Source organism: Vicugna pacos, chromosome 3 (assembly GCF_048564905.1).
Source record: "Vicugna pacos chromosome 3, VicPac4, whole genome shotgun sequence".
In the NCBI taxonomy this organism is placed as follows: domain Eukaryota; kingdom Metazoa; phylum Chordata; class Mammalia; order Artiodactyla; family Camelidae; genus Vicugna; species Vicugna pacos.
Window position 1 is genome coordinate 8435191 of NC_132989.1, and position 27178 is coordinate 8462368.

A 27178-nucleotide genomic window follows, 5' to 3' on the forward strand; every position below is an offset into this window, starting at 1 on the left:
GAAGGCCATTTGTCACGTGGTTTTTGTAAACAGTTATGAGAAGCAAGCAGAGCGATGCCTTCTCTGTCCCACAGCTAAAGAAATAGAAGCTCACAGAGTGTTTGGGACATTTTAGAGGCTACACACTGGGAACGATTGAAGTCAGCCTGGAATCTGGGATTCTCCCAGCGCTGCAGTCTCTCCTCAAGGTCCTCCTGGCTCCCAGCTACATCTGGCTCTGACAGAACTGCCACGTGGTCAGCATTTACTTATTTGCCATAGTCAGGACCCAGCTCTCAGGCCGAGGTTAAGGATTTTCTTTGCAAAGAGATGAACACCAGAAGATCCCCCTTCATCCCCTGGAGTCACTTACCACCCTATGACTCATAATGTAACCATGTCTTCTCAGCAAACCATAGGCTACCCAAGAAGGAGGGGACAGGGAGAATCATCCAGTGGATGATTAGCATGCAGGCCCTGGAGTGAGACGTGGGAATTTGAATCCTGGCTCTGCCACTTAATAGCCTGGGCAAGGTCTTAACCCAGATGGCCTCAGTAATGACATGTCAGGCAATACTGACTGGGTAATACTGACATTTGGGGGTGGACAGTTCTTTGCTATGGGAAGATGGCCTGTGCACTGTAAGGTGTTTAGCACCAACCCTAGCCTCTGCCCACTCGATGCCAGTGGCAAACCAACCCCCAACCCCAGTCGTGACAACCAAAAATGTGTCTAGACTGCTAATTGTCTTCTTTGGGAGATGGGGAACAAAATCACCCCCAGTTGAGAACCACTGACTTAACCTCTCTCTAAGCGTCAATCTAGAGATGATAATGATAAAAATATCTGCTTCCTCAGGTTCTGAGGATTGATGAGATGATCACACTGCTGTGGCATACAGCCCAGCACACAGTTAGATACCCAACAAATACTATATGCTGTTATTATTACAGTATCGGCCAAGGAACAGGGATCTTTGCAAGAGCTCCCTCCATTAGCTTACTGAATTGGGAGCTGGAAATTCAATTCAGCAAATATGCATTGAGGGGCCATTTCTACAGGTATTTTGTCAGGTACTGGGAATTAAAAAGTGAATACGATTTACACCCTGCTCTCAAGGAGCTCTCTACCCGGTGAGTAGCTCACAACCCAGGTCAGGTTCAAATTCTAGCTCTGCCACTTCCATGTGTGACGTAGGGCAAGTTGACTGTACTTTGCTGGGTCTCTGTTACCTCATCTATAAAACGGAGATAATAATTAAAAAAACAAAAACCTAAGAGATTTTGCTCTTAACTATTCAGCTACACTGTCTCCCCACAGCACCCATGTCCCCCAGTTGCCTTGCTAAATTCTTTCCCCTCACCACACTGCCTGCAGCACAGAGAATAAGTCCATAGCTTTCTCCAAAGGAAGATGCCATTTCCCCCGCGTGAACATTTACAGTCCTCCAGGAGGTGATTAGGGGTCTGAGCCCTGGGGTCAGGTGGACTTGGACTCGTGGCCTTGAAAAAGCCCCTGCGCTTCTCTCATCCATCAGTTTATTCACCTAAGCGACGGGGATAACAACGGTGCCCACATCATAGGGTTCTTGTGAGGCTGAAGTGAGACCATTCATGCAAAGCGCAGCAGAAAGCCTGGCTCAGAGGAAGCCCTGGATACCCCGTCACCATGGCAATGAAGGTGCTGAGAAGGAGGAGGAGGATGCTGACCGAGAAAAGGAGGAGGAAGACGTGGTTCTCCATGGCCTGATCCAATAGCCTTTTGAGAGCTGACACCGGAGCCTGGAACTCAGTCCCCTTCCCAGACCGTGTGGCATAACCTGCAAACCTTTCAACACCAAAATCTCCTCTCCTCCCCGGGCCTTCCTGGGCCAACTGTAACAGCTTTTTTTTTTTCTCATGCTCTCGCCAAACGATTCAAGTGGATTAAAATATGTGTGTATATATTTATGCGGACAAGAAAGAGGAAAAGCGTAACTTCTAGTCGGAGCCTAAATTTCCTGCCTCCAAAGCCCAGCTGGATAGCAGGAGTTCTAACAGAAAACAGCCGCGCCGTTAGCCGGAGTTCTGTAGCTGTCTGCAGCAAACTGCTTGCGCCGGTGGCTCCGTAGGTGGTCTCCCAGTTCATCAGTTCATAAATAAGTAATTTGAAATGTGTTCCTGAGGGAAATTTTCCTCCTGCTCTCCCCAACAGACCGTACTCATCAGTTTTCCCGTTCTCCAGGTAGCTGCCGTCCTCATTTATAATGGCCAGAGGAACTACGCTGCTCTAATTCCTGCTTCATTACATTATCTGATGCAAGTTTTCACCAGCTTCACAACTCCACATTTCTTTATATTGATAAGGGAAAAAAAAGTCGCATATATTATTTGTTGGCACTTTGGAAGGTAGCTTTTGCTACCGGCTTAAGTGGAATATTTTTATATACAAGGCAAGATGGACAAGCTGAGCTCTGAACAGGGGTTTGGAAGTGCTGATCCGCTCTCAAGAGGCACACACATGTGCACTGGGTGGGAGGGTCCACGCCGCACACAAACCACACACTCCAAACACACGGCCAAGCCATCTTTGACTCCTTGTCCCTTGGTTCCTACCCTCCCCGCACATTCAGACTGGTGCATACTTTGTACACAACTTGATGTATTGTCCCAACGCTGTATTTTTCCACTCGAGAAAATGCACAACCAGATCAAAAGCACCTGGTGACTTAGGAGAACCAGGGTCCCCCACTGGCGAAGCTAATGGAGTCACTAATTTGCCTGGCCAATAAAACCAATGATTTCGATACTAAAAGCCTTTGAGTGAAGCCTCCGGGGCTTGCTCCAGGGGTAATGGAGGGGGCTAGTTTCCTCTTAGCCAATAACCTAATTATTTTTTTAAAGCACTAACTGTAGCTTTCATTATAATAATGCATATAATTGATTTTACTGATGATGTCTTTCATGGCATCTATCCGTCACTGAGAACTATATTTACTTCTTTTTGTTGCTTTTATGATTGTTTAGCTTTGGGGTCTCATAATAGGTAATTAATAAAATATGTTAATCTGAGAGTAACTTACCTAATGAGATCCCCAGGAATGCTCTGCTCTCCTGATAGAGGAATTCCTCCAAAGGCTTTTGTGGAAGAAAAAGCTTTCCTGTGAAATCTTGGCACAATCTGAAACCTAAATTCAGATGTGCTTGTTTGTTTTCCTAGCCTCTGAAGAGCCAGAGAATGCCGCGAAAAGGATTTAAAAGTGAATGTCAAAGACTGTCAAGTTTCAGAGAAAACTGTCCCCTCCTCCGGCCTGGCGGTATAATCAACACCCTCACCCCTGGGAGACCATCCTGTTAGCCATCAGTGAAGCTGGCCCTCCAGCTACTGGAGGGAGACTCTGTAAGAAAGAGGCTATTCTTTAGAAGAAGAGCTAGATTACTGTGATGCAAGGAAAGCTAAGCCACAAGGGCGAGATACAGGAAAGAAAGAAAATTAAAGGAGCTAAACAAGGACAAGCTTTAAACTCCAGGCGACTGTCAGCACAGAACACGCCATCTGGTAGGAGAGGAAGACAAACTCTAGACTGGAGGTCTCCCCTGTGCAGGAGGAACTCACTTGGGTTTGTGAAAGGGGCCAGTGTGTTGAGTGGAAAGGGCTCAGTCCCTGGGATTCTTGTCTGAAAGGACTAAGGATGCCTGCAGCACAGAGTGGCGCTTCAAACTGGGTGTCTGGAAGCAGACGGATCTGGCTCATGTGCAGTCCTGCACCTAGGACTTGGTGGCCTTAATCATGTTGCTTCTTCTCTCCTCGTCACATGACCTCTCATCTTTAAGATGGGGAGGGGACAACAGTTCTACCTCATCGGATCCATGAGAAGATGGATGGAAACATGCCTGTAACGAAGGCACAAAGAGCTTGGTATTCACCAGGGCTTCTCAGCCTCAGTATGATTGACGTTTGGGGGCCAGTAATTTCTTTTTGGGGTGGGGGAGGTGTCTGCATAGTATTCTGTTTAGCAGCACCTCTGCTTCTAGCCATTGGGTGCCGACAGCACTCCTCCCCTCCCAGTTGTGACGATCAAAATTTACTCCAGACATTTTCAAATACCCTTTGGAAGGGGAGGGTAAAACCACCAGCCCTGAGAGCCACTGGCTTACATTAAAGACTCAGTAAACACTAGCTTAGCATTGGGATGATCTTTTCTGACACTCAACTAGCAGGATAGACGCGAAAATCACTCGAGGGAAAAAAAAATGCAGATTGTTCTATAGTGAGTCCTTCCAACTCTCGTTATGGGAATGATTTCAGACTTTAGTGTAAGTGAGGGTCTCCCACTGATAGGCAAAAACTTCCTTCCGGGAGAGGCCAAAGTGTCCCCAGCAAGAAGCGAGCATTTGCCTGGGGTTAAGGTGACTCCAGGTTATGGATTCCATATCAGGATGTGTGCGGGAGCCATCTCACGTCCAGCTCCTTGGACGGCCACGCCCAGCCAAGTCCAAAAGCCATCAGGATCAAGTAATGCGTGTGTGTCTGTATGAACAGACATGCACATACAGTTGCAGATACAGATATATAGATGCATCACACACAAAAGCTTCTGAGATATAAGCACAGAAGAACTACAGTAAACTCTGTTGATTGAGAGAAACTTGAAAGTTACTTAACCCTTTCCCATAAAAACCAAATTATGGAAATCAGTCGAGCCTAAAACCGACCTGCCCACTCTTTGACTCCTACGACATATGACTTCCTCTAAAAATTTAGGTCCTTTTCTAATCCAGACTATCTCGGGTTTGGAATGGTTCTATCTTTTACTCAGTGAGAAAAAAATAACCTTCTACACTGAGTACAGGCCATGCAAAAGGCTCTTTTTATATGTCATCTCATTTAGCAGACTACAGCCTGACGATTTTAGCAATCATTTGATTGCCTCATTCTGTACAAAAAGGAAATAAAAACTTGCGTTTGTTATACATACATCTTCACCCAAAAACAACACCTGCACTTAATGCCATAAAAACCACAAAAACACAAAAATAACAACAATCATCCAAACATGTGTTCACATAACCCTCTCATGCACTGAAAAGTAAGTGCCTGTTAACATTCAAAATCACAGACTGGATTTCACCGTAGCAGAGACGGCATGTTCCATAAGATGCACTGGTGAAACAGAAGCGCTCAAAATAAAAAAAAAAAATTTTTAACATTTTTTTATTGAGTTATAATCATTTTACAATGTTGTGTCAAATTCCAGTGCAGAGCACAATTTTTCAGTTATACATGAACATATATATATATTCATTGTCGCATTTTTTTCTCTGTGAGCCACCATAAGATCTTGTATTTCCCTGTGCTATACAGTATACTCTTGTTTATCTATTCTACATTTTGAAATTCCAGTCTGTCCCTTCCCACCCCCCGCCCCCCTTGGCAACCACAAGTTGGTATTCAAAATAAAAATTTTAAAAAGAATTTGCTATTTGAGAATCATCAGAGTAAAATTAATGGGAAAAACTAATTCTTTATTTTACTTGCTTACACCTTCCCTACAATCTTGCATGGTTTTTTATTTTCAGTTACCTACGCTGGGGGTCTGCAGAGGTCAACATAATTTTTTGAGATGTTTAGGTCTTTAAAATCTTAATTGAGCCCTGAGACACAACCAAACATTGACATCCAAATTATAAAACATGGACACCCAGGCCTGATTATACAGGTCCGCCTTAGCGTGGCACTTGGTATGGCCGGAGGGGCTCTGTTCCAGCAGCCGGAGATCTGGATTCTAATTTTCACTTTCCGCTGACCATTGATAATTTGTTCAGATCTCAGTTTTCCAACGTAAAAAAAAAAAGCAAAAACACCTAAATGGTCGAATTGGCATGATTTCCAACTTTCACATTAGCTTTGACTGCCTGTGAATCCCACCTCTTGCCCAAGGTCATCCACAGCTGGGGGCCACAGAGTCAGAACTGGAGGTAATTCCTCCTCCTAGTTCAAGGCCTTTTCCACAAAGTTGCACCTGCTCACACAAACGCCCTCTTCCTTCACTCTCCCCCAACCCCAGCTCCTCATTACCATGCATCGCCTCTCTCATCTCCTGTGCAGCCAATCCACAGCCCCCTCCCCACCCCCCACAGCTGGCTCGGCAGGTAGCGCAGGAAAAGATAGCAATGGGGAAAGACAGACAGGCACGTTGAAGGGGTTACTTTGCCTGGGGACCCCTTTATCTGAAGTCGTCCTCAAAAGCGGAAATGAGTTGATTTGCATTTTCCCACTGAAGCATGCAGAGTAGCTGAGGAGTGTTTCTCGTTACCAAGTACCGTCTTCTCTGGTTTGCCCTGAGGCCTTCTCCGGGGCTGGAGTAGCTCTGAAAACACCTGTATGCTGCCCATTTAAATACATGCTTCAGACAAATCTTTTCGAGGTTTTCAAAAGGGAAAGACTAATGCTTTCCCTCCGCAGCATACATTATCCTTCCTGTGAATGCTGACGGCAGAAATTAACCCTCTCCAGACAGACTGGCTCATTTCTAGTCTATGTATCCATGCAATGCCTGCATTCCATGTTCAGGGACTGGCAGTTAACAGCTTTCTTCTTCAGTCAGTCAGTCAGTCAGTCAGTCAATCATCCATAGTCAGTCAGCAAGTATTCACTAAGCATTTCCTTTGTGCAAAAGCACTGTGATGACTTCATGTAGCGTACAGAGACAACTTCAATGAGGATCTTGTTCTCAAACTTCTCACAGCTTAGCTGAGATCTTACCTGGGGACACTGTTTCTCAGAAACTGGCTTGGACAATATTATGGCTTTTTTTTTTAATTGAAGTACAGTCAGTTTACAATATTGTGCCAATTTCTGGTGTACAGCATAATAGTTCAGTCATAGAGATACGTACATACATTTGTTTTCATATTCTTTTTCATTATAGGTTACTACAAGATGTTGAATACAGTTCCCTATATGGACAATATTATGGCTTACAGCATTCCACACTTGGCCCGAGGACTTCTGCAAAGTCCCGGCCTTCCTTCTCTGCTGTGCGCTTGAATCTGCCACTATCACTGGTTCATGGCTTTGGTAACTTCATGGAAGAACTGAGGGGAGTGGAGGAGAGTGGCATCGCACACCACATGGTGGCCCTCCACCTCACTCTCCACGGGCTCCCAAAGTCCAGGTTCTCCAAGAGATGGCTTGTCTCACACCGCACACTCCTCTGTGAAGTTTAAGTCCACCCTACTTCTCTCACAGTTAGTACATCCCACAGACGGGTCTTTCTTCCTTCGCATCCTAGAAATGTGGGTAGTAAAGTCTTCTCCATTCTTTTATTCAAATAACTAGAGTGGGAAAGTGATGGAAACTGCAAGAGCATACCTGGCCTCAAGCAAGCAATTAATAAATGTGTTGGGTGAACATATCCAAAGGAGAAGGTTGGAAAAGGACTAGGGGTGTTCAGGGGAGGGAAGGATGGCTCAGAGAAGAAAGTCTTCTAACAAAGCACGTGGCAGCACACGAGCAGGCACTTCCTCCTGCCAGCTCGTCCTTTCTGACCCTCATCTGCGTATGCGTCTTCTCTTCTTTTCTTGCTTTGGGCTTCTGCCCAACCCTTCATGAAATACTAGGAGAAGAAGGGGACCCTGATGGTCTACATACAGGACTCGGGAGTCATAAAATCCTAAAGGGTCCAAAGAAGAAGTTTCAGAGCTCATCTACCCCATTTCCTCTGGTTCACAAAGGAGCAAACAGACCTTTCCAAGGTCGTGTGTTCAGCCACGATCGATGCACTCAACCCTCTTCTGTGGCAGAGAAAGTCAGGCCACTGATGTGTTTTGTTTGACCAGTGGAGTGTTTTTTTTTTTTCTCTCTTAATTTGAGTGAGTGATGAACATTTTTAAATCATGAAACTTCATGTAATAATCCAGAAAAAAAAAAAGATCAATGGTCTGCCAACACGTGGCTCACGCTCCTGACCGGCAGCAGTGGCTGGAGCTGGGTAGCTGTGGTCCTGTGTTTGCACAGACCATTCACTCCTGGTTGTCTCATGTCCAGCTGGCTTCCCTCATCTCCATCACCATCATGGCCCCTGCAGGCCTATAAATTGGTAAGCCCTGCTCTACAACAAGCTGCCTGCCCTGGCCAGGAAAAAAAACATTTAGCATGACTAGCCTCAAGCAGCTCTATATGTGATGGGATTCTAGAAGGATCAAGAAATTCAGTAATTCCTCTCACCCCTCACCCTCCCTGACCAAAAACCAATAGTAAAAGTAACAAATTGCAGGCCAACAAGCAAGCAAAAGAGCCTTCCCCTTTGTTTGGTACTACCCGGAATTCACTGTAGATTGAATTAAGTACTGTGGTCTTGACATCTTGAATTTGGAAGAGAAGTACTGAAGAAGGAAGTGGCCCTTAGCACACACCTCATCTATTTTAATATTTTGGCTGAGGGCCATTCTTGACTATAAGAACTCTCAGCCCCTCTGTGTGTGAGCACACACACACACACACAACACAGCACCACACAGAGGCCCCTCTCTTGTTTTCTCTCTCTCTCACTCTCAAAATCAGCCACATACCCAACCTTGTTGAAACCTGATTCAATGAACAAAACAAAAACTTCCCCTTAAAAAGGAAAATAAATTAATTTTCATAGAATGAGAACGCAGAGCATATAGGCCTCTTTGGAGATGCTAATGTGATGGCTTCCTCTAGAGAGTCAGCATGGACCAAAGGAACAGACTCCAGGAGTACAGGACACTGTGCTTTTGCTTATGCAAGTGTGTGGACTTGGAGAGGCAGAAGGTATACGAACACAATGAACACATACACTTTCGGTATATGAACAGAAAGAAAGGGGAGAAAAACTGTCCTTTTAGCAAGAACTATTTTATTGTGATATCGTGCTAACAGTCGGGTAAGTACCAAAATACTATGCCAAAATTTTAACAAGCCCTCTTCCTTTCTTTTGTTCCCATTGTGAGTTCCGGGAAATGGAGAGAAAATGCAATGAAGCATATTTCTTTTTAAGTGGCATGTAGCTGGCCTCTATGTGGATCTTGCTTTCTGGCATCATTTTAATTAGGAAAGGCGAGAACATTTTCAATTTCCCCCCCACCGCCCTTCCCTGTGTCTAAGTGAGGGTTTCACAGAGAACTGGCAACCAACACAATTTTGACAAAGTGAACTTCTTTCTCTTATAAGCATTCCTCCAATCCCCAGACAATACCCCCTCATTCCTCCCACATTAACTAACACACACAACTTTCTTCCTCCCACCTCCTCCGGCCCACACGTCTTCTCTCCAGAACGTATCACATAATTGTGAAGCCTAATTATCAAATAATGCTTAAGCCTTTGGGAGCAAGATAGGGGGTTCTAGAAATGTTTTTAAAAGTCCCCAGGCTGCAATAGAAACGTGATTAACTGAAACAAAAATGCCTGGTGAAAAGTTTCAAAACTAAAGTCAGTTTAAAAAAATGTTTATGTATATATACACACACACACATGTATTACACACATGTACATGCAATGTTTTAATATTTATTGTATTATATATAATATGTATTTGTATATATACATATGTGTCTATATTCATGTGTGTGTATATATATATTTATATAAATATACACACACATATATAATGTATTCATTTTTTAAGAGGGTCACAGAGATTCTCTGATATTCTAGGGCAAGTCACTTAAAGAGAGAAACAATTTGAAATTGATCTATCCTTTTCCTGGTACTGGGATATCCACCATGGATTTCTGTCCACCCCTTCCTCCCCTGAGACAGGATCCCTCAGCTGGCTCCGGGGGGAGGGAGGAGAAGGCTACCCCTTATAAGAGGGGAGGGGAGAGCAATTCTGGGCCATATAATTCTCTTCTTGGCCCGAACATGAGCAGACAGGGCCTGACAGATGTAGTCTTTATCACGGAATAAAACAGAGTCACAGCAATGTGCCGCACACGTGAATGCCACATTTTATGAAGCTCCGAGTTCACGACATGCTGAGGTCTACCAGGAGAGAGAACTACTTGCCTGCTCCGTTCCAGGCACAGGCATTGGTTTTACACCTGCATCCTTAGAGAGGAAGAAACAGCAGCCGTGGATAGAACTGTATGGGGACCAAGTCCTCAGCTGCGATGCGTAGAGAAGTTAAAAATAGCACCCTGGCTGGTCAGATTTCAACTGTCCTGGGACCCTGAGCAGTTACAGAGCAGAAGGGGCTGGGGGTGGAGGGCGAGGAAGGAGTCGAAGGAACTGTGCATAATAACTCAGCATGGCCTATCATCCGAAGAGCTGCAGGGCAGAGAAGAGGCTGCTCACTCTTCCTTCAGTAGAAACCAAGCCCAGGATGCTGATTCTGTGCACGGCAAGCCCTCCAGAGAGAAAGAGAGCCCATGCATGAACCCTGGGTCGGGAAAGCCAGGAGGCTTCATTCTGAGAATCAGTTCACAGACGAGCATTCCATGAGGATCAGCACTGGAGAAGACGGTATCCATGACCTCCAGGGACTCACTTTCTAACCGAAGAGCAAGTTCTACTGATTGTCTTTATCTCATGCCCCAAAGAGACTTCCTACCTCACGCAAGGGACTCAGGCATGAATGGGGATTCTGAGCAAGAGACAATCAGAATCTATGGGGTGTACTCTCCCCCCACCCAGACTATTGGGCAAGGCCTGACTCAGCTATCATTGGGACTAATATCACCTCTTAATTTGCACTCTTTCCTATGATGCAATGTGGTGCCAGCCAAATTAGATAGTTACTACCAGGGTGTGACGCAGTCCTTACAGAGTCCTTACAGTCTTAGAAGAATCACAGCACATCTTCTCAGATCCCTTTTTCTTTGGGTGCAGGGAAGTAGGGTAAAGAGGTTATTCTTCTTACAAGTTAGTGAGCATAAATGTAGAGTAAACCAGAAAATTCAAACTTTTAAAGAAAATGTTAAGGTAAAACATTAGTCCCCAAAGAAATTGCAGGCTTTCAGGAGACTATTTCAAGTTTCAGCCCTGTCACTTCAACCTGTCAATGAGTTTACTTCTCTCTGTTACTAGGGATTTTTTTGTAAAAAAAAAATTTATGCATATGGTAGGTTAAATAGTGGCCCCCTCAAAGATAGCCATGTCCTAATCCCCAGATCCTGTTAATCTTACCATACATGGCAAAAGAGACTTTGCAGCTGTGATTAAGTGAAGGATTTTGAGATGGGGAGATTAGCCTGGATTATCCAGGTGGACCCTACGTGTAATCACAACTGTTCTTATAAGAGGAATGCAGAAGGAGACTTGGCGACAGAGAGGAGAAGGTGATGCGACAATGGAGGCAGAGATTGGAGTGATATGAGTTGAAGATGGAACAAAGGGCCACAAACAAAGAAATACTAATGGCTAGAAGCTAAAATGGGCAAGGAAGCAAATTCTGCCCCCAGATCCTCATAAGAAATCCTGCCAACACTTGATTTTGAAACCCTGCCAACACTCAATTTTAACTCACCTTGATTTTAACCCATTTTAGACTTCTGACCTCCAGAAATGTAAGAGAATACATTTGCACTGTTTTAAGCCACTAGATTTGTAATTAGTTCATTCCAGTAGCAGTAGGAAACTAGCATAAATGTCCAGGTCATGTGGGCCAGCAACTTCACACTATTATAATCAATGATTTTGCTTCAAACTATATAGAACATAGGATGTTGAGGGATATTTATTTTACCTCTTCTCTATTAAAAATTATTCTATTAAGCCACAAACATGTTTTGCTCACACTAGCTTCCATACATTTGCTCATATCGTTCTCCCTGCCTCAAGAGCCATCCTCATCCTTTCTACTTTAGTTTCTGTCGTGAAACAAATAAACGAAACCTTACTAAACTTATATGCTTGATGAAAGTGAGATTTTCCTGTTCTTGACAGGATTTAGTAGTTGGAAAAGGCAAAGAAAGGATTTCTAATCCCATAAAGGTAGGAGGTTCTTACCTCCAGTGCCCAGCTCAGATTTTTAAGCTGTATGATCCAAGAAGTCTCAGGGCACCAAACTGTCTCTCCTACTGGCTTGCCGTTGTACTATAAACGCATACCGTTCTTTGGAGACCATAGTTCAGTTTCTCCAATGCTGCCTAATAAAATGAAAACAATATGAAAAAAAAACATTCAGTCATGACCTCAAATCATACATCATCAGTTTTTAAACAGACACACGTTTGCCCACACCTCTTATGAATTATCAAGAAATCCAAACAATCGGAACGTACATTAAAGAGTTAACTGGAAGACAGGCAAAGAAGATCCAATACACAACTAGTAGGAGACCCTGAAGAAGAAAGCAAAGGAATCATAAGAGGAGAACAACAAACAAAAACCCAGAACTGCAATTCAATAAAGCTTTCCCAGTATAAAAAATGATATGAACTATTGAAAAAATATGCCAGGTATCTGAGAATACTGACCCAGAATGACCAAAACTAAGACATAGTCCAAAAGAATTCTTAAATGTAAGTATTTTAAAGAAAAAGAAAAAATCTGGATATCCAGGCAAAAAGAGCCTAGATAACCTAGAAGAGAAATCAAATTAAATTATCCTCTGATTTTTTTTCTTTGACAGCTAAGCTTTTTGCCAGAAGAAATTAGAGTAATGTATTTAAGATATTCATGGAGAGAAAATGTGAACTAAGGATTTTTTATCCAGGAAATCACACAAACTGCTAATAACATGCAAAGACTCAGAGAATATTATTCCCATGAGCCCTTCCTAAGGAGTCTACTAGAGAGCAAGTTTCAGACAGGTATTGCTGGTGAATATTAGATATATAGTTACTTGTAGATAAAAGACTAAATGAGGGTTAAAAGGTAGCGACTCAAGTATGTAATGGCTATATGATTTAAAATGCAAAAATGCTACAACTATAAAAGATGAGGAGACAATTAGCATATGCAAAGAAATGTCTTATCTGCTCTCAGTAATAATAATGTCAGTGATAGGACAAGTATTATTACTCTGAGAATGTTATATATGTAAAGTAGGGAAAAAAAGCAAATGCTAATAATGGGATATTCTAATTCTACCATCCCCTGCAACTTCAAGGGTTTTCTGGTGAAAGGAGCTACTAAGGCAAAACAGAAGATGTTAAGCAAACGTCCTGCAGATATGAATCTGAATTAGAAATATTAATATGAACTCATGAGGTATTTATTTATTCCAGCTCCTTCCGTTAAAAATGATTTAGAAACAGAAGTTAACCAGATAGCTGTAAGCATCTCTAGCACTCAGATTTGATCTTCAAATGACATATCCCATTGAGCTAAACCAGGATTTCTTGGAGAAAAGGCTAATTCCAGGTCTGTAGCATGAAAGAGCCATGAGTTTGGAACATCTTGACATGCGGTTAGAAGGAAGCTGTCAAAAACAATGAGGGTCATGTCAGAAGAATTCAGGAAGCACCTTGAAGAGTTTTCCACTGCCCAAAGATTTAAGCTGTGCAGTAGACTGAAACTCATCAAATATATATAAATCCAAGAATTCATGACATGTACTTTAAAAATAATAACTGGTCAACTTTTGAGGAAACAATGATCCAATTGCTATCTTGAAAACTGGGCAAATAAAAGGAAATAATCAAATGTTATCCTATATGAAATGTAGTACTCTGTAACAAAATAGCAGATGAAAGTTAAGTCTCTCTTTTTACTTTTAAAATTTATCCCAGGTAACAAAAACAAAATATGGCACTAAAATATTACTATTTTTCAACTCCCAATGAATTAATGAATGTAGACCTTGAGCATCTGCTTTAACTAGTATCAAAAAAAATAGCGTAAATCAGACACAAGACATAACACCACCTATAAGCTTGTTAAAGGAATTGAACCTGTGTCAGATCAAGCCTCTTGATCTCGCTCCTAATTCAAAGGAAATACAGAAGATGCAGGAACACATTGAACTGCAACCTGAGTGAGCAGTCAGAAAATCTGACTGTTGGAAACATGACAAGTCAAATGGCCCAGATTTGTCTACCAATAAATTGTAAGGGGAAAAAAAGAGACAGGAGGGGAACCTATAGATTAAAAGAGACCTAAAAAGCATTTCAAGTTAAAAAATATATGGGCAAGGCTAAACCATCGGGTTGAGGGATGCACACTTGAGTGATAAAACCATAAATAAATGCAAGGAAGTGATTACTATAAAAGTCAGGGTAGTGGTTACTTCTGGAGGTAGGGAGGAATTGGAATGAGGCACACGGAGGAGTTTTCAGGAGTGGCTGGCAATTCCATTCCTTGATTTGAATGGTAGTTATAAGGATATTCACTGTATGATAATTAACTAAGTCACACATCTGTTTGGTTTAGTTTACCATACCTGTGTTTAATTTTACAATAAAAGTTTTTTAAAAAATAGTTAACTGCAATAGTTTTGCTCTCTGGGTTAACTATTTGGTCTTGATGGATGGATAGGAAATTCTCACCAAAGCAAGGGCTCCTTTGATTTCTGAAGGAACTAGAACATAATAACTAGTGTCCAGCCATGATCACTGAATTTAGCACAGAGTAGAGCTCATTAAACTCTTGTTGCATGAATCTATGAATCAGCGAGTCAGTAAATAATACAAACTCCATACTGCACAGTTCTACCAGATGTCCCTCCCAGCTAGACCAGTCTTAAGGAGCTCTCTATTACCTGTAGGAAATGCTCATACTTCTCAGCTTCAAATTCCAGCCTCTTTTCCAGAAACCAGTCCCAATCAATCTTTCTAGTCTTACTACTCAACCCTCCAGTCCAGCCAAGCAGGTCTACTTTTAGAACTCTATCTCCCGTCTTTTCCCACTTCCCCTGTCCCCATGCCTTCTCTGGCAGCTCTCCCCTTTCTTTCTATTCACACAAATTCTACTCATCCTTTCAGGCATGGTTCTATTTCCATTTCTTCTCTAAAGTCAGTCCTTATTACTCTGCCCCACTGTGTTTTCTCTTTCCTTTGAACTTTAACAATCCTTATTATCACTACTGGACACTTGGCCCTTGTTTGCATTGGTATTGTGAGAGAACTTTTTACCTTTTTTTGTTTTGGGCCTGCAGATATACTCTATGCTCTTGAAGTCTGGAACTGTGACGGACATACAGTTCAGGTGTATGTGACTGACGGACATCTGAAAAAATTTTTTTAATTATTATAGAAAGCCTACCACCACATTTTGTGCACAAGAGGCTCTCAATCAATATTTGTCAATTGGCTGGTGGTGGATGGGTGGATGAATGGATGGATAGACAGAAGAATGGATCAAATTATTATACACTTGAGAGCATTCAATAAGCACTAACAGACCTAAAACATATAAGTTTATATTTAATAGGGACAGAATTATGGGGCTCTGTTTGATCCTAGTAGAGATCCTGGCCAGAGGATCTCTGGTCAACTATGGACGGATATAGATAGGACACTGAGAATGAATAGAAGAAATAACTGAGAAATATTCTTTCACAGTTTTGTCCACATCTGAATCTATCTGTGGCAGGGCACACACTTAAATACTGCAACTTCAAGCAAAATTTTCAAGAGTCCCACTCCATAATTTTTTTTAAATCTCTGTACAAAAATCACTTACAGCAAGTTTGGGTTGGGCAGGACCAATGGGTTGGGTTGGGTAAGAGCTCTTTTTGTCCTAAAATCTAAGTACGAGCAATTACCATGAAAAATGAGAGGCCCAGCCCTTCAGTTAAAAAGGTGACATCTGCATAAAGAAGGAAAAGGAAGGTCCCTGAAATGTGTCAGCTGTCCCAGAGAGCTCTGAGCTGAAAGAAACCCATTTTGGTCAGAATGCCAGGCTAGCAAGTGGCACGGTGCCCAGGGCCTGCTTCTTCTGGTTTCCTCCTTCCAGCCAACCATGGGCCTGCCCTCCTTTTAGAGGAATGGTTCCAGGGAGAAATCTTCAAGGACCAGACAGATTGAAAAGGATAAATGTATGAGAATCTGTTTGCTGAGATGTCAGCAAATAAAAATAAACAGAATTAGAGGTGGAAAGGATGGGGACCTCCAGAATCTACATACTTCTCTCCCTTCTTGTTCAAGCATTTTCCTTCCAAGAAAGCCGGTAAAGAAGAGAAAGGCTTTAACACAGACTGGATGCCTCCTTTGTCATGAAAACTGCTTCAGCTGCTTTTATACAGGTAATTTTATTTAACCCTCCCCTTCAGATTTCAAGGAAAGGGTTGTCTTCCCTGTTTTACTGATGACACAAACCAATATTCAAAGAGATTAAGACTTGGCCAAGATCACACACTTAGTAAGTGTCAAAATCAGGATTCAAACCCTTGTTTCTTTTTCCTGTGAAGCCCTGCCCACCACACCACTAGCAGAAACAGAATCTCAGAATCTTTTAGCTGAAAGATGACCTCACCATATGCCCATTTCACAGATGAAGAACCTGAGGCCAGTAAGGAAAAGCAATTTGCCTAATGACCTGCAACGACCCAGGCCTTCTGGTTTCCAGATAGGAGCTCTCAATGACTTGTGTCCACCAGGATCCTCTAAGAATGGTGCACTCAAATAGGGGCACTAGAGGGGAGCATAATGAAGGGACTGTTAGATGCAAAGGCACATTTAAAGGAAGCCAACAAAGGCTGCAGTTGTAGCAGCTGCAGGGGAAGCCAGGACCACCCCTGTGCCTTAAGGGACAAGGCCAGGACCCCAAAACTCAGAGAAACTTACAGCTGAGGCTGAAGCTGTAGCTGTAGGAGAGCCTTGAACTTCCATAGAGAAAGCTACTGCCCGCCTGCTGATGAGTGGGGAGGGTGTCCAGGTAATAATTCCCCGCCCTCTCTCTCTCTCCTCCAGCCTACTGGTGCCTTCCATAAGCTGGACCCTACGGAAAGCCAGAAAACAAGGAATTCCCAGGATGTGACTTCCAGGGGTCAGAGCAAGACGAAGCAAGGAGGAGAATGGACCAAGAAGGGGAAGGAAGATTTTGAACACACTGCTACTGAGGGATGCTTCTCGGACCCGCGGTCCTTAGGAAGAGTCCTGCCTCGGTAGCTCCAAGACAACAAGAACCATGTAAATGCCCCTCCTGGTCAACGCGGGGCCGAGAAGACTTGGCATGGGGAAGTACCGGGCAGCTAACAGCACACGGCTAGATTCTCACTGCCCAGTTTGGGGGTGTTATCCTGATCTGGTCAGCCGGTCTGTGATAAAGGGAACAGAAGCCCTGGTCTCACCTCCTCAGGATCAAAGGCATGACCTTGGGACTTTGCTGCTTTGGTAGTCGAGTCAGCACCGGTTTTCACGGGGAGAGCCACCTGGGTTTCAGGTGAGCCTTTGTGGGTGTTTAAGAATTAAAAATAGGAAGAGGTGGGGTTGAGACTAGGTGCATGTGAGAGCATATGTGCTGGTTACCAGCGCTTGGAAGTCAGTGCCACTTCGGAAATGAAGACAGTCCTCTGGCTTCTTGGCCTGTTGGTTCAGATCAAGTGTAGTATGTGTTCTTGTCAGTTCAAAATAAAGACAATCCCTAAACGAAGGCAGTTTAGGCATCCTGAAAAGGCACAACCCTCATCTCTGCCTTTACGCAGGCATCCTTGCTTTGATCTTACATCTCTCCCTCAGCATGTACGCACGTGTACACACAGGCGCACACGCACACACGCACACGCACATCAGGTCTCCCAGGCCCATCTCAGCCTCCCATCCCTTCCTGAAGTTTCAACTTTCGCTTCCACTGAGCCCCCCTCCTCTGCCTGATTTGGTCATATTTCCTACTTGGTTTAAATCAACAGTCTGATTTTTATCAACAATAATGCTTTTTGGAGGTTTATTTCTTCAAGCAGACTGGGCTCCTCTTTGCTATAAAGTTAATTTTATGTTCTTTGTTCACTTTCCTAATCTGCAAATTACATCCTCCTCTTCCCTGATTACTTACTATTGGAAAAACAGCCCCTTTTTGCTTCCAGTTTGAATATTCTCTGCCTTATCTTGATGACCCTGATCTCTCTCCCCGCAACTGGCCTCTCAAGGCAGCAGTAAACCCGGCAGGGCTCAGCATGCCCGCCAGCACAAACCCGCGCTGCGGCCGTGAGCTGGCCAGGCCTGCGTGCCTTGCTCCTCCGCTGGTCTGGTTTTTTCCCTCCCCCAGTCCTTTTTCTCAGAGTGTGGGAAGAGGCTCAGTTGCAGCAGGGAGGATCAGAAATTCTGGGATCCACTCCATGCTCTCAAAAAGTCCTAGTGGGAAGACGGAGAACTTCCGACACTCAGAGAAACAAAGGACAAATGCTTTGGAGGCTGACATTTGGCTGATACCGCGTGAAAAATGACCTGACTCTTTTGTTGGAAATGCCTGGAGGGGGAGGGGCCGCAAAGGGAAGAGCGATCACTGGGAATGAGGGGAAAATAGAATCAGTTCTTACATGATCAGGATTTTTAAAGAGGATGGGGAGAGATGACCTGGCTGTCAGAAATGTCAAAGAGAATTAAGCGTGTTTGTAACCGCACAGAGGGAAGGGAAAAAGGGAGACGGGAAGGAGGAAGAAACTGACAAAAAATAAAAAAGAGGGAGTTGGAAGGGGATCTTAGCAAACCTTGTTCTTTCTGAACGAGAACACTGGGGTCCCAAAACCAGACCCCAAGGTCTAACAACAGCAAAAGGGTGAGGATATGGATGATAATAATAATAAGGGCAAGTGGTATTTTCTTACTGTTACTTATCAGACCAGTTCACCCTCTTACTGTGGCTTAGCCTATGCCATTTCCATCTCTCAGCTTCTAGGTTCTTAATGACAAAAATAATACAATAAAATTAATAATAAATAAAATAAAATATTAATAATAATGCGATAATACAATAAAATAAACAAGTAAAATAAAAATAATAAACACTAATATTTACTCTGTGTTGTGCACCAGGCACTGTCTAAATGCCTTACATGTCTTATCACATTTAATCCTCAAAAAAAAAAAAATTCCAGGATGTAAGTGTAATTATCATCTACATTTTACAAGTAGGAAAAGTGAGACACACGGAGGTTGATGACTTGGTGACGGTTACAGGTAGAAAGATGAAGCGAGGATTCAATCAGGTCTGTCTCCTGAGCCACATTCAAAAAATCCCTGTGGGATGAATATGCGACTCTTAAATCTGTCTGTTACTCACACAAAAACCTCACTCCAGGTTTAGTCCCAGGGCTCTAATTTTCTGGGGGACATTGTACTTTTCTCCCGAACCCCGCTGGACTTTCCAGTTTCTGGGGCAGAGTCTTCTCCTGATACCCTAGGCTGCGCCAGAGGTAGGGTGACTCTGGGAAGGGCTAAACAGGAAGCAGTCCAGGCTTTGCAGACCACTTACTTTCTCTGTGACATGTTCTTTGTTTTTTAGAACCCTCCAAAAATGTAAAACATCGTTCTTAGCTTGAGAGCGTCCTCTGACCCCTGTTCTAGGCCCCCACACCTTGGAGTCATGCTTAAAATGTCCCTCTCTCACTACTTGTGCATCCAATCATCGGGTGGGCTGCCTCTCAAAATCCCCTTTACATTTTTTTCAGCACCTCCATCCCTGATTCAGGCACCCACTATCTCAAGCATGCTCTGGTCACCAAAATGGTCTCCCCTACTCCCCAAAGCAGCCCACATGTCACTGCTGGATCTGTTTTCACAAACAGTGATTTGCACAGATCATTCCCCTGCTAAAACACCTTCAGATCTAAGCCCCTTAGTCTGCAGTGAAGGGCGGAGCCCCCAAATACACACATACACACAGAGTTATCTGGTCTTTAATGATAATACAAATAACAGCTAACATTTAATGAACATCAGTGTGATCCGCTAGCCCCACTGACCATCTCATTTAAGCCTCATCAGGACCCTGTGAGATAGGTATGACTATGAGCCCAATTTTACAGAGGAGTAACTGAGGCTCAGAGAGACAAAGAAACAGATGCTAGTTTACACAGCAAAATGATAAAACTGGGAACAAAATTGTGGCCATCAGACTCCAGGGTCCCTTCCCTTAACCTCCATCCTGTATCACCTTCAACATGTCTCCCCCTCTGCCCCACCAGAGCTTCTGCACCAGTCCCACCAACAAACATCCTCCGAGGAACCAGTGAGTCAAGGGACAGGTCACCCTGCCGGATACCCATCTCAGCTCTCGGCCTGCAAAGGGAAATGACTGCCCTGGAAGAGAAGCTGGTGCCTCTGAACTCAGAGCACCATAAACCGAGTGGGGATGACCTTAGGTGTGGACAGCGGGTTCCATCTGATGTCCCCAAAAACAGGCTGCCAGCCAGCAAGTGGGCAGCGCAGAGCAGCTGCATTTCAAAGCAGCAGACCAGGGCAAGCTACCACCGTGCGGACACAACCACTCCACAATTTGCTTAAAAGCCACACTGTGTTTCCTGAACAATGGCTGCAGGCCAAAATACACACATTCCGGTTTTTACGACTATAAGGTAAGCATTGTTTTAATGGCTCTTTCCCTGTTCCCTCACTCTCTACTGTGCTGTGTTTTGCTTGTTCCATCTCCTCGGTTTTTCTTCTCCCTTCCCAGCTCTGCTCTCTGCCTCCCTTGCTTCCACCCTCCTGCTTCAGAGCTTGCTTGCCACTATCTCCCGCCTTCCTTTTCAGCAACCTCCCCATCACAGTGGTTTTCCCCTGCTTTTGGGCCCCTGGTCAGGTTTTCTCTAATTACTAGACTTCCTCTCCCTCTGTTTTCCTGTTTTCCTGTTTGCCTGGCAAAGCCTCCTTCCCCTGCCTTTTAAGTTTCCTGGCTTTAGCAAGGACTTGAAAGCTCCACTCCGGCTTCCTGGTCTCCTCATTTCCCACACTGGTCCATCCTCTCTTCTCCACTGTGGCTCCCCTGCATGGCCCTTTCCTTTCTTTCTGGACACCTGGTCCCACGAATCCCTCCCACCCCTCCCATCCCCTTCACCCTTCACCTCTGTTCTTTGTTCCCTTGTCTCCTGCCTTTCCTCAACCCTCCCATCCCTCCTCTTAGGTCCCCTCCTGGTTTCCATCCCTCCCCCCCACCCTTATCTTTGTTTTCCTTCCTTCTGGCTGCTGATAGAGTGGGAGTAGTTGCAGGCTGCATCCCTGATTGCACATGCAGACGCAGAGCCAGCATGTCAGTCTAACACTAACGTTGCCCGGGGAAAGGGAGTCTCAGACCCTACAAGCAGTTTACCCCTGCAGTTTGAAGTTGAGCTAGAAGGCTTCAGAGCAAAGCCACGAGGAGTCTGAGGCGTCTGGCTAGGCAGGCCGCATGGAGAAAGGACTGACTGTTTCTTCTTCCCCCTGATCTCGTTTAAGTCAAGGCCAAAGACTGGGGCTGGGACAGGTCATTTGTAAGCTGTAGCCTTGGGGAGGGACCTCAGTGATCTTCCCCGCTCACACACACACATACACACCACACACACAAACACACATTTTTTTATTCGTTTTTGTTCAGAGCAAAAGGCCCTGTGACTTGTCAGGTGTAGTGTGTAAAACACCCACACTGCGAAATGAGAATGATACACAGAACGAGAACCACCACAAAAGGGGATGCTGCTGCTGGGGAGAGGGCTGTCCTCCATCCCCTCTGCCTCTTGCCCATCCGTTCTTTTCAACTTCAGCAGTTCCTGCTTCCTTGACTGAGCCCCGTTCGAGCAGAGCTGGGTCTTTCCTTAGAAGACAGCGCCATCTAGCAGGTGAAATGCCAAACCCTTAGCTGAGCGCTGAGAAGGAAAGCAGCCTCCCTGGACCCCAACCAGTTCCTAACTTCCCCAGCTCTCAGCCGGTCCAACTCCCACTGGCCTGAAATAGCGATTGAACTCTTTAACCTTTGCTAGAGATTTAAGTCCGTTTCCAATCACCTCTGCTTCAGCGCCTGATTGAGTTTCAGTTTGTGGCCTTAGTTTCTAGAAATGGCAACAAAGTTCTTGGTGAGCCAACAGGCTCTGCCTGACGGCAGGGAGCTCCAGGTGACTTTTCCAAAGCAAAATGAAAAAGAACATTGTAAAGCCATCTGAATGGCTGAGGCCGCCTCTGGAACTCTGTAGCAATATTGGATTCTCTCCTTTTTCTGTCATTTCATCCCCTTCCTTCTTTCCACGTTTATTGAGTGCCTGCTGTGGACCTGGCACGATGCTAAGTTAATTAAGAGACAGCACCTCTCTCCAGAGTCCCACAGTCCAATGGACTCAGATGTTAGGCTCTTGGGTTTGCAGAACCTCTGATGTGGGACAGGGTCTTTGTAATTCTAGCTGTGCTAAGGGTGTAGGGGATGGAGGAGAGAGGCAGGCCCAAGACCCCCCACCTCGACCTCTGTCCAAACAGCTTCGTGTTCATCTGGGTTTTACTTCTTAAGTTTCTGCCTAAAATTTTGTTTGAATAAACTATTTTCTATTGATGTATAGTTGATATACAATGTTGTGTCAGTCTCTGGTGTACAGCATAGTGATTCAGTTATACACACACATAAATACATATTATTTTTCATATTTTTTTTCCATTCTAGGTTACTACAAGATGTTGCATATAGTTCTCTGTGCTATACAGAATAAAACTGTTATTTATCTGTTTTATATATAGTAGTCAGTACCTGAATAAAGTATTCTGAAGCTTAAGAAGGATTTTGAAGACATCGACTCCAATCTCACTCTACAGATGAGAGCATGGGATCCAGGGAAGTTTAAGGACTCACCCAAGGCCAGAGATTTAGGGAAATAGCTCTCCAGCTTCTACTTTCTTGGCTCCTGGACAATAAAACCCCACCAGGTCTTTAAGACCAGGCTTCTACAACGGCAATGAGAGCAAAGTGAACTGCTCTGATTATTTCGTACTTCTGTTTGCTTTTCTCCTACCAGATTCCATGTAGGCAAGGACGGCAGCTGAGTCTGCCAGAGCTGCCGGAACAAAATACCCCAGAGTGGGTGGCTTCAGCAACAGAGATCTATTATAGTCCTGGGGGCTGGAAGTCCAAGGTCAAGGTGGTGACCTCTTCTGTATGGCACCTTGGGAAGCTGAGGGAAGGACCTGTTCCAAGCACCCCCCTCGGCTTGTTGGTTAACCTCTCCTCCCTGCATCTTCATATCGTCTTCCCTCTGTACGTGTTTCTGTCCAAGTTTTCTCTTCTTATAAGCATACCAGTCATATGAGATCAGGGCTCTTCCTAATGACCTCCTTTCAGCTTAACCACCTCTGTAAAGACCCTGTCCCCAGATACATTCCGAGGTACTAGGATAGGGACTTCAAGGCGAATAGTTTGGAGGGACAAAATTCAGCCCATAACAGATGGCAACTAGTTTTTATTTTCCTTGCAAATTTTGATCAATTGGTAGTGGCTCCTTAGACTCCCCACCCTGCTGCCAAAAAGGATGAAAAGCATTCTGGGACTGAGTCCACAGGGAGTCCACGTTGCCAGGGTCAGCTACAGGCATGGGAGTGGGAAGTGGCAGCTTGGCTGTCAGATGTCTGCCTTTGGTGACCTTGGGCATGTAGACACTGCCTCCTAGGAGCAAGGGACATACATATCTCGACATACCAAAGCATTCCAAAGCCAGACTTCTGAAAGAAGGTCCATGGCCCTCATGTGGCCTTGACACTGAGATCCAAGGAGGTTGTGCCTCGCCTAGGATCACTCAGCTCCTTGGTGGCAACATCAAGACCAGAACTTGACTTCGTATCTTTAATCTAGTGACCTTTCCAAGACCTGGGTTGCCCCTTCTGATGTCCAATAAAAACCAGAAGTCCCTATATTTCCCAAGCAGGATTCAAGTCCCCCACTCCCTCAGACCCAGGAAAGAATCATGTCAAGAGATCTAAGCTAAAAGGTAAAGGTTCTGGTTGGAGTCTATGGCCAACTCCATATTGCTTGGACCACTAAGTACTAAAGGATTCCAAGGCTACATCTAGGCTTTTCCAGAGAGAACACTGCCATCAATTAGTGATGTCTGCCGTTGCTATGGGCACAGGATTGGGGAGGGGGAAGGCGGATATTATATATTTGCTGGGTTCGATTATCGCTAAAGTCCCTTCCAATCCTGAGACTGTGATGAGAGCCGTGGGCAGGAGCCATGGATTTCTTCCTTGAACTTAACTAGAAAGCGGGGGTCAGAGACATGCTGTGTCGATCCCAGGATCCCCACACACAGTCACGGACCTGCTCCAAGGGCGTTTAGCAGAAGTCCCTTCTTTGTAGCCTCCTGACTCAGAAGCTCCAACCACCCATTGTATATGCGTCCTTAGTTCCAGTCCCCCTGCTGTCATCACTGGTGTTTCCCCAGGCAGAAATTTCCCCCCTGGGAGTCAGTCGATGACACCCCGCTCTGAGTCCTGACTGAACACTGGCAACTTCCTGTTACCTGATGCAGCAATAGGCAAGAAGTGCTTCCCTTAGCTGCTGCAGGCCAGGGGGCATGCAAAGGTCAGCTGACTCATGGGCCCTGCCAAAGGTCAACTACAAGAGAACAGATACCATTTCTCAAAGGCTTTCCAACATGCCGCAGCCTTACATGTGGCTGACCCACAGGGCTGCTCAGGGAGAGGCACGTCGGGGAAGCTGAAGATATTTGCTTCGTAACTTCATACAGAGGCCATAAGCTTGTTTAGGTTCCTCTGCTCCAACTCAGCTCACAATTCTCCAGCTCCCTCTTACTTCTCCCTCTTGGCAGGCGTGCCTGGACCAGCTTCTGGGAAACTTTGGGATAGGTATGTACCACCTGGAGGAAAAAGCTCCATGTGAATGGGTAGGAGAGAACCCGGGACTGGTTGAGAGCTCAGCTCTGGAGATGATAAGATCTAGATTCAAATCACAGTCTAGCCACTTCATAGCTGTGTGACCTCAGACAAGTTACTTAACGCCTCAAAACCTCAGTATTCCCATCCAGAAGCTGGGGACAATAATAGTACCTAGCTCATAGGGTTGTTGTAAGGATTAAATGGGATCATAATTACTGGTACTGTTATTAGTGTTATTAATTCAACAGATATTCAGGCAGCATTTACTCTGAACTCCTAGGGACACAAACACGTAAAAGACATTGTATTTACTTGGCAAAGTTTGTGGTAAATTACAATTCAGTTACAGTATGATATCAAGTGCCTGATCAGACATTGGTCCAAAATACAAGGCAGGAAGGGTTAATTCAGCCTGGGGAGTTGGAGAATTTCCTTTACATAGTCAATAACTTTTGAGCGGGACCTTGAGGAAGGAGTAAGATTTTACTGCAAGTTCTCACCAAGGGATCAACATACACCAGAGGAACAAAGCCTATTGTGGGAACTTTTAGTATGGGCTGTGCCTGGAGACAGTAACATCCCTGGATTTATTTCCTCGGGTCCAGGAGGGAGCAGCCCTAGAAGTCAGGAGATCTGACCTAACCAAGTCACCCTACTTCTCCGTCCCTCAATTTCTTCAAATGTCAAATGAGACTGACTTCCCACAGAGTTTCCTTAAGACTTGAAATTTTAAGTAAGAACTGTGTGAAAGCTTTGGGAAATTGAAAGGGCTATTCATGCAAATAATAAAAACAGTAACAAATGTTTACTAACCACTTACTACCTGCCTGGCACCGTGACAGGTGCTTACAAGCACTGTCATATCACAACTCGCATTACTGTTGCCACTTTACAGATGAGGAAACCTACTGGGAAGAGAGGTAACTTGCTTAAGGTAACACAACAAATGTTGATGTGCAAGTGAGGGAAAGGGACAGTGCTCCTTGTCCCCACCCTTAGACGAGCTAGAACTATTGCTAGTAATCATGGGTCTGGAGACACCAAACAACACCGTGCCTAGAACTAGACTTGGAGTGCAAGATAGTGCCCTGCTGAAGTCCAGCTTGCCAGCCTCTCAAGAGGTACAAGGCATTCTGGGTCCCTTAGCCCTTTACCAGGGAGGTCACAGCCACAGCACACCACTTCTTCTTTGTCCACTGGGTGCTGAGAAGCACTGAATATGCAAATGTTGAGTTTCATTGACGCACAACCCCGTCACTGCCTGGATGGGAGCAGCCACAGCACAGACCACATGCCTGACTCTTTTTGCTAAGTTCCTGAGGTCATCCCTTGGCCAGAGGCACCAGTCCCACAGGATAGCCCGCCGGAGGACCCAAGGATCCTGGGAAGAGCTCCCTCTCCCCTGCAGTGAGCCTTGGCAGAACAAGGTTAATGGAAAGTGGGCCCACGGTCACCAAAGCATCCAAGGCCCAAGCAGGCAGAACCAGCTGTGAGGAGCCAAGTGGAGGCTGGGGGGGCAGCCTGTGGAGGAACCTGGGGGAGGTGCTGGGCTGCCTGGAGGCTGGGGGTACCAAGGCCTCACAGCCGGGAGGGTTAGCTCAGGGTTTCAAAGGAATCCCATCCACTGAGAAAGCTGAGAAGTAAAAACTCACGGTGCAAACGTGGCATCCACGCTGCCTGCAGCTGGAGGAAAGCCCTGGTTAAAATGTCTTCTGCTTCTGAGGAACGGAAGGAATGGAAAGGGGGCAGCTGCTGGTGCATAGAAGAGGCGTACAGGAGGGTGACTGTGGGTGCTGTCTGTCTATCCGTTCAAGCCCCATGTCTAGTTTCTCTCTTTTTTCTTCTTCTCTTTCTCGTCTTCTTCCTCATCTCTCACTACTAGTTCTAGATGAGGTTCCGTGAGTACTGCCTCTATGCCAGGCACACTGCCAAGTGCTTTACATGCATCATCTTGTTTCATCCGCATAACAACCCCCTGAGGTAGGCAATGTAGAAAGGTTTCATAGAGGAAGAAACTGAAGTTCAGAGAGAATTAAATAAACTGCCCAAGGTCACAGATCTGACGCAGCACCCAGATCCAAATTCTTACTCTATAGCTGGCGACCTCCGCCCTGGACCACCTGCCCGTAAAACCTGCTTGTGGAGAGGGAGCCCACCGAAGGGCTGCCTACCAGAGGCTGAGCATGGGCGAGGTTTCCTGTCCTTCAGCAGAAGTTACCAGCTCATCACTGTACAAATCCCTGAAGAGAACTTTCCTCCAAAGGGAGATGTTGTGAGAGCACTTGACTGTTCTCAGACAGACATATAATGAAACCTCTGTCTTCTGAGGATTTGGGAAGGAAGCAGCCCTCTCCCAGGGGAGGGGTCAGAGGGGAGAAAGCAGGGTCAATATTCTAGGGTGGTGAAGGGTAGGCTTTGAAGCCAGTCCTTAAGCAATGATGCTGTTGACAGCTTTATCCCTGGAAGACATGTAAGCAAGCGAGGGTGAGCCAAGAGAGCCGAAAATCCTGGTGCAACCACGACTGGG

At 45.0% G+C, this 27178-nt stretch overlaps 1 long non-coding RNA gene across 2 annotated transcripts in view; it reads right to left on the minus strand.

The window, feature by feature from the left end:
• Window positions 1–27178, minus strand: part of LOC140691065 (uncharacterized) — a 247434-nt gene that overhangs the window by 6907 nt on the left and 213349 nt on the right. For both annotated transcript variants that reach the window (XR_012066514.1, XR_012066513.1), the window contains one exon: window positions 11936–12075. This is a non-coding gene — a long non-coding RNA (uncharacterized lncRNA). The remainder of the gene's footprint in view (window positions 1–11935; window positions 12076–27178) is intronic.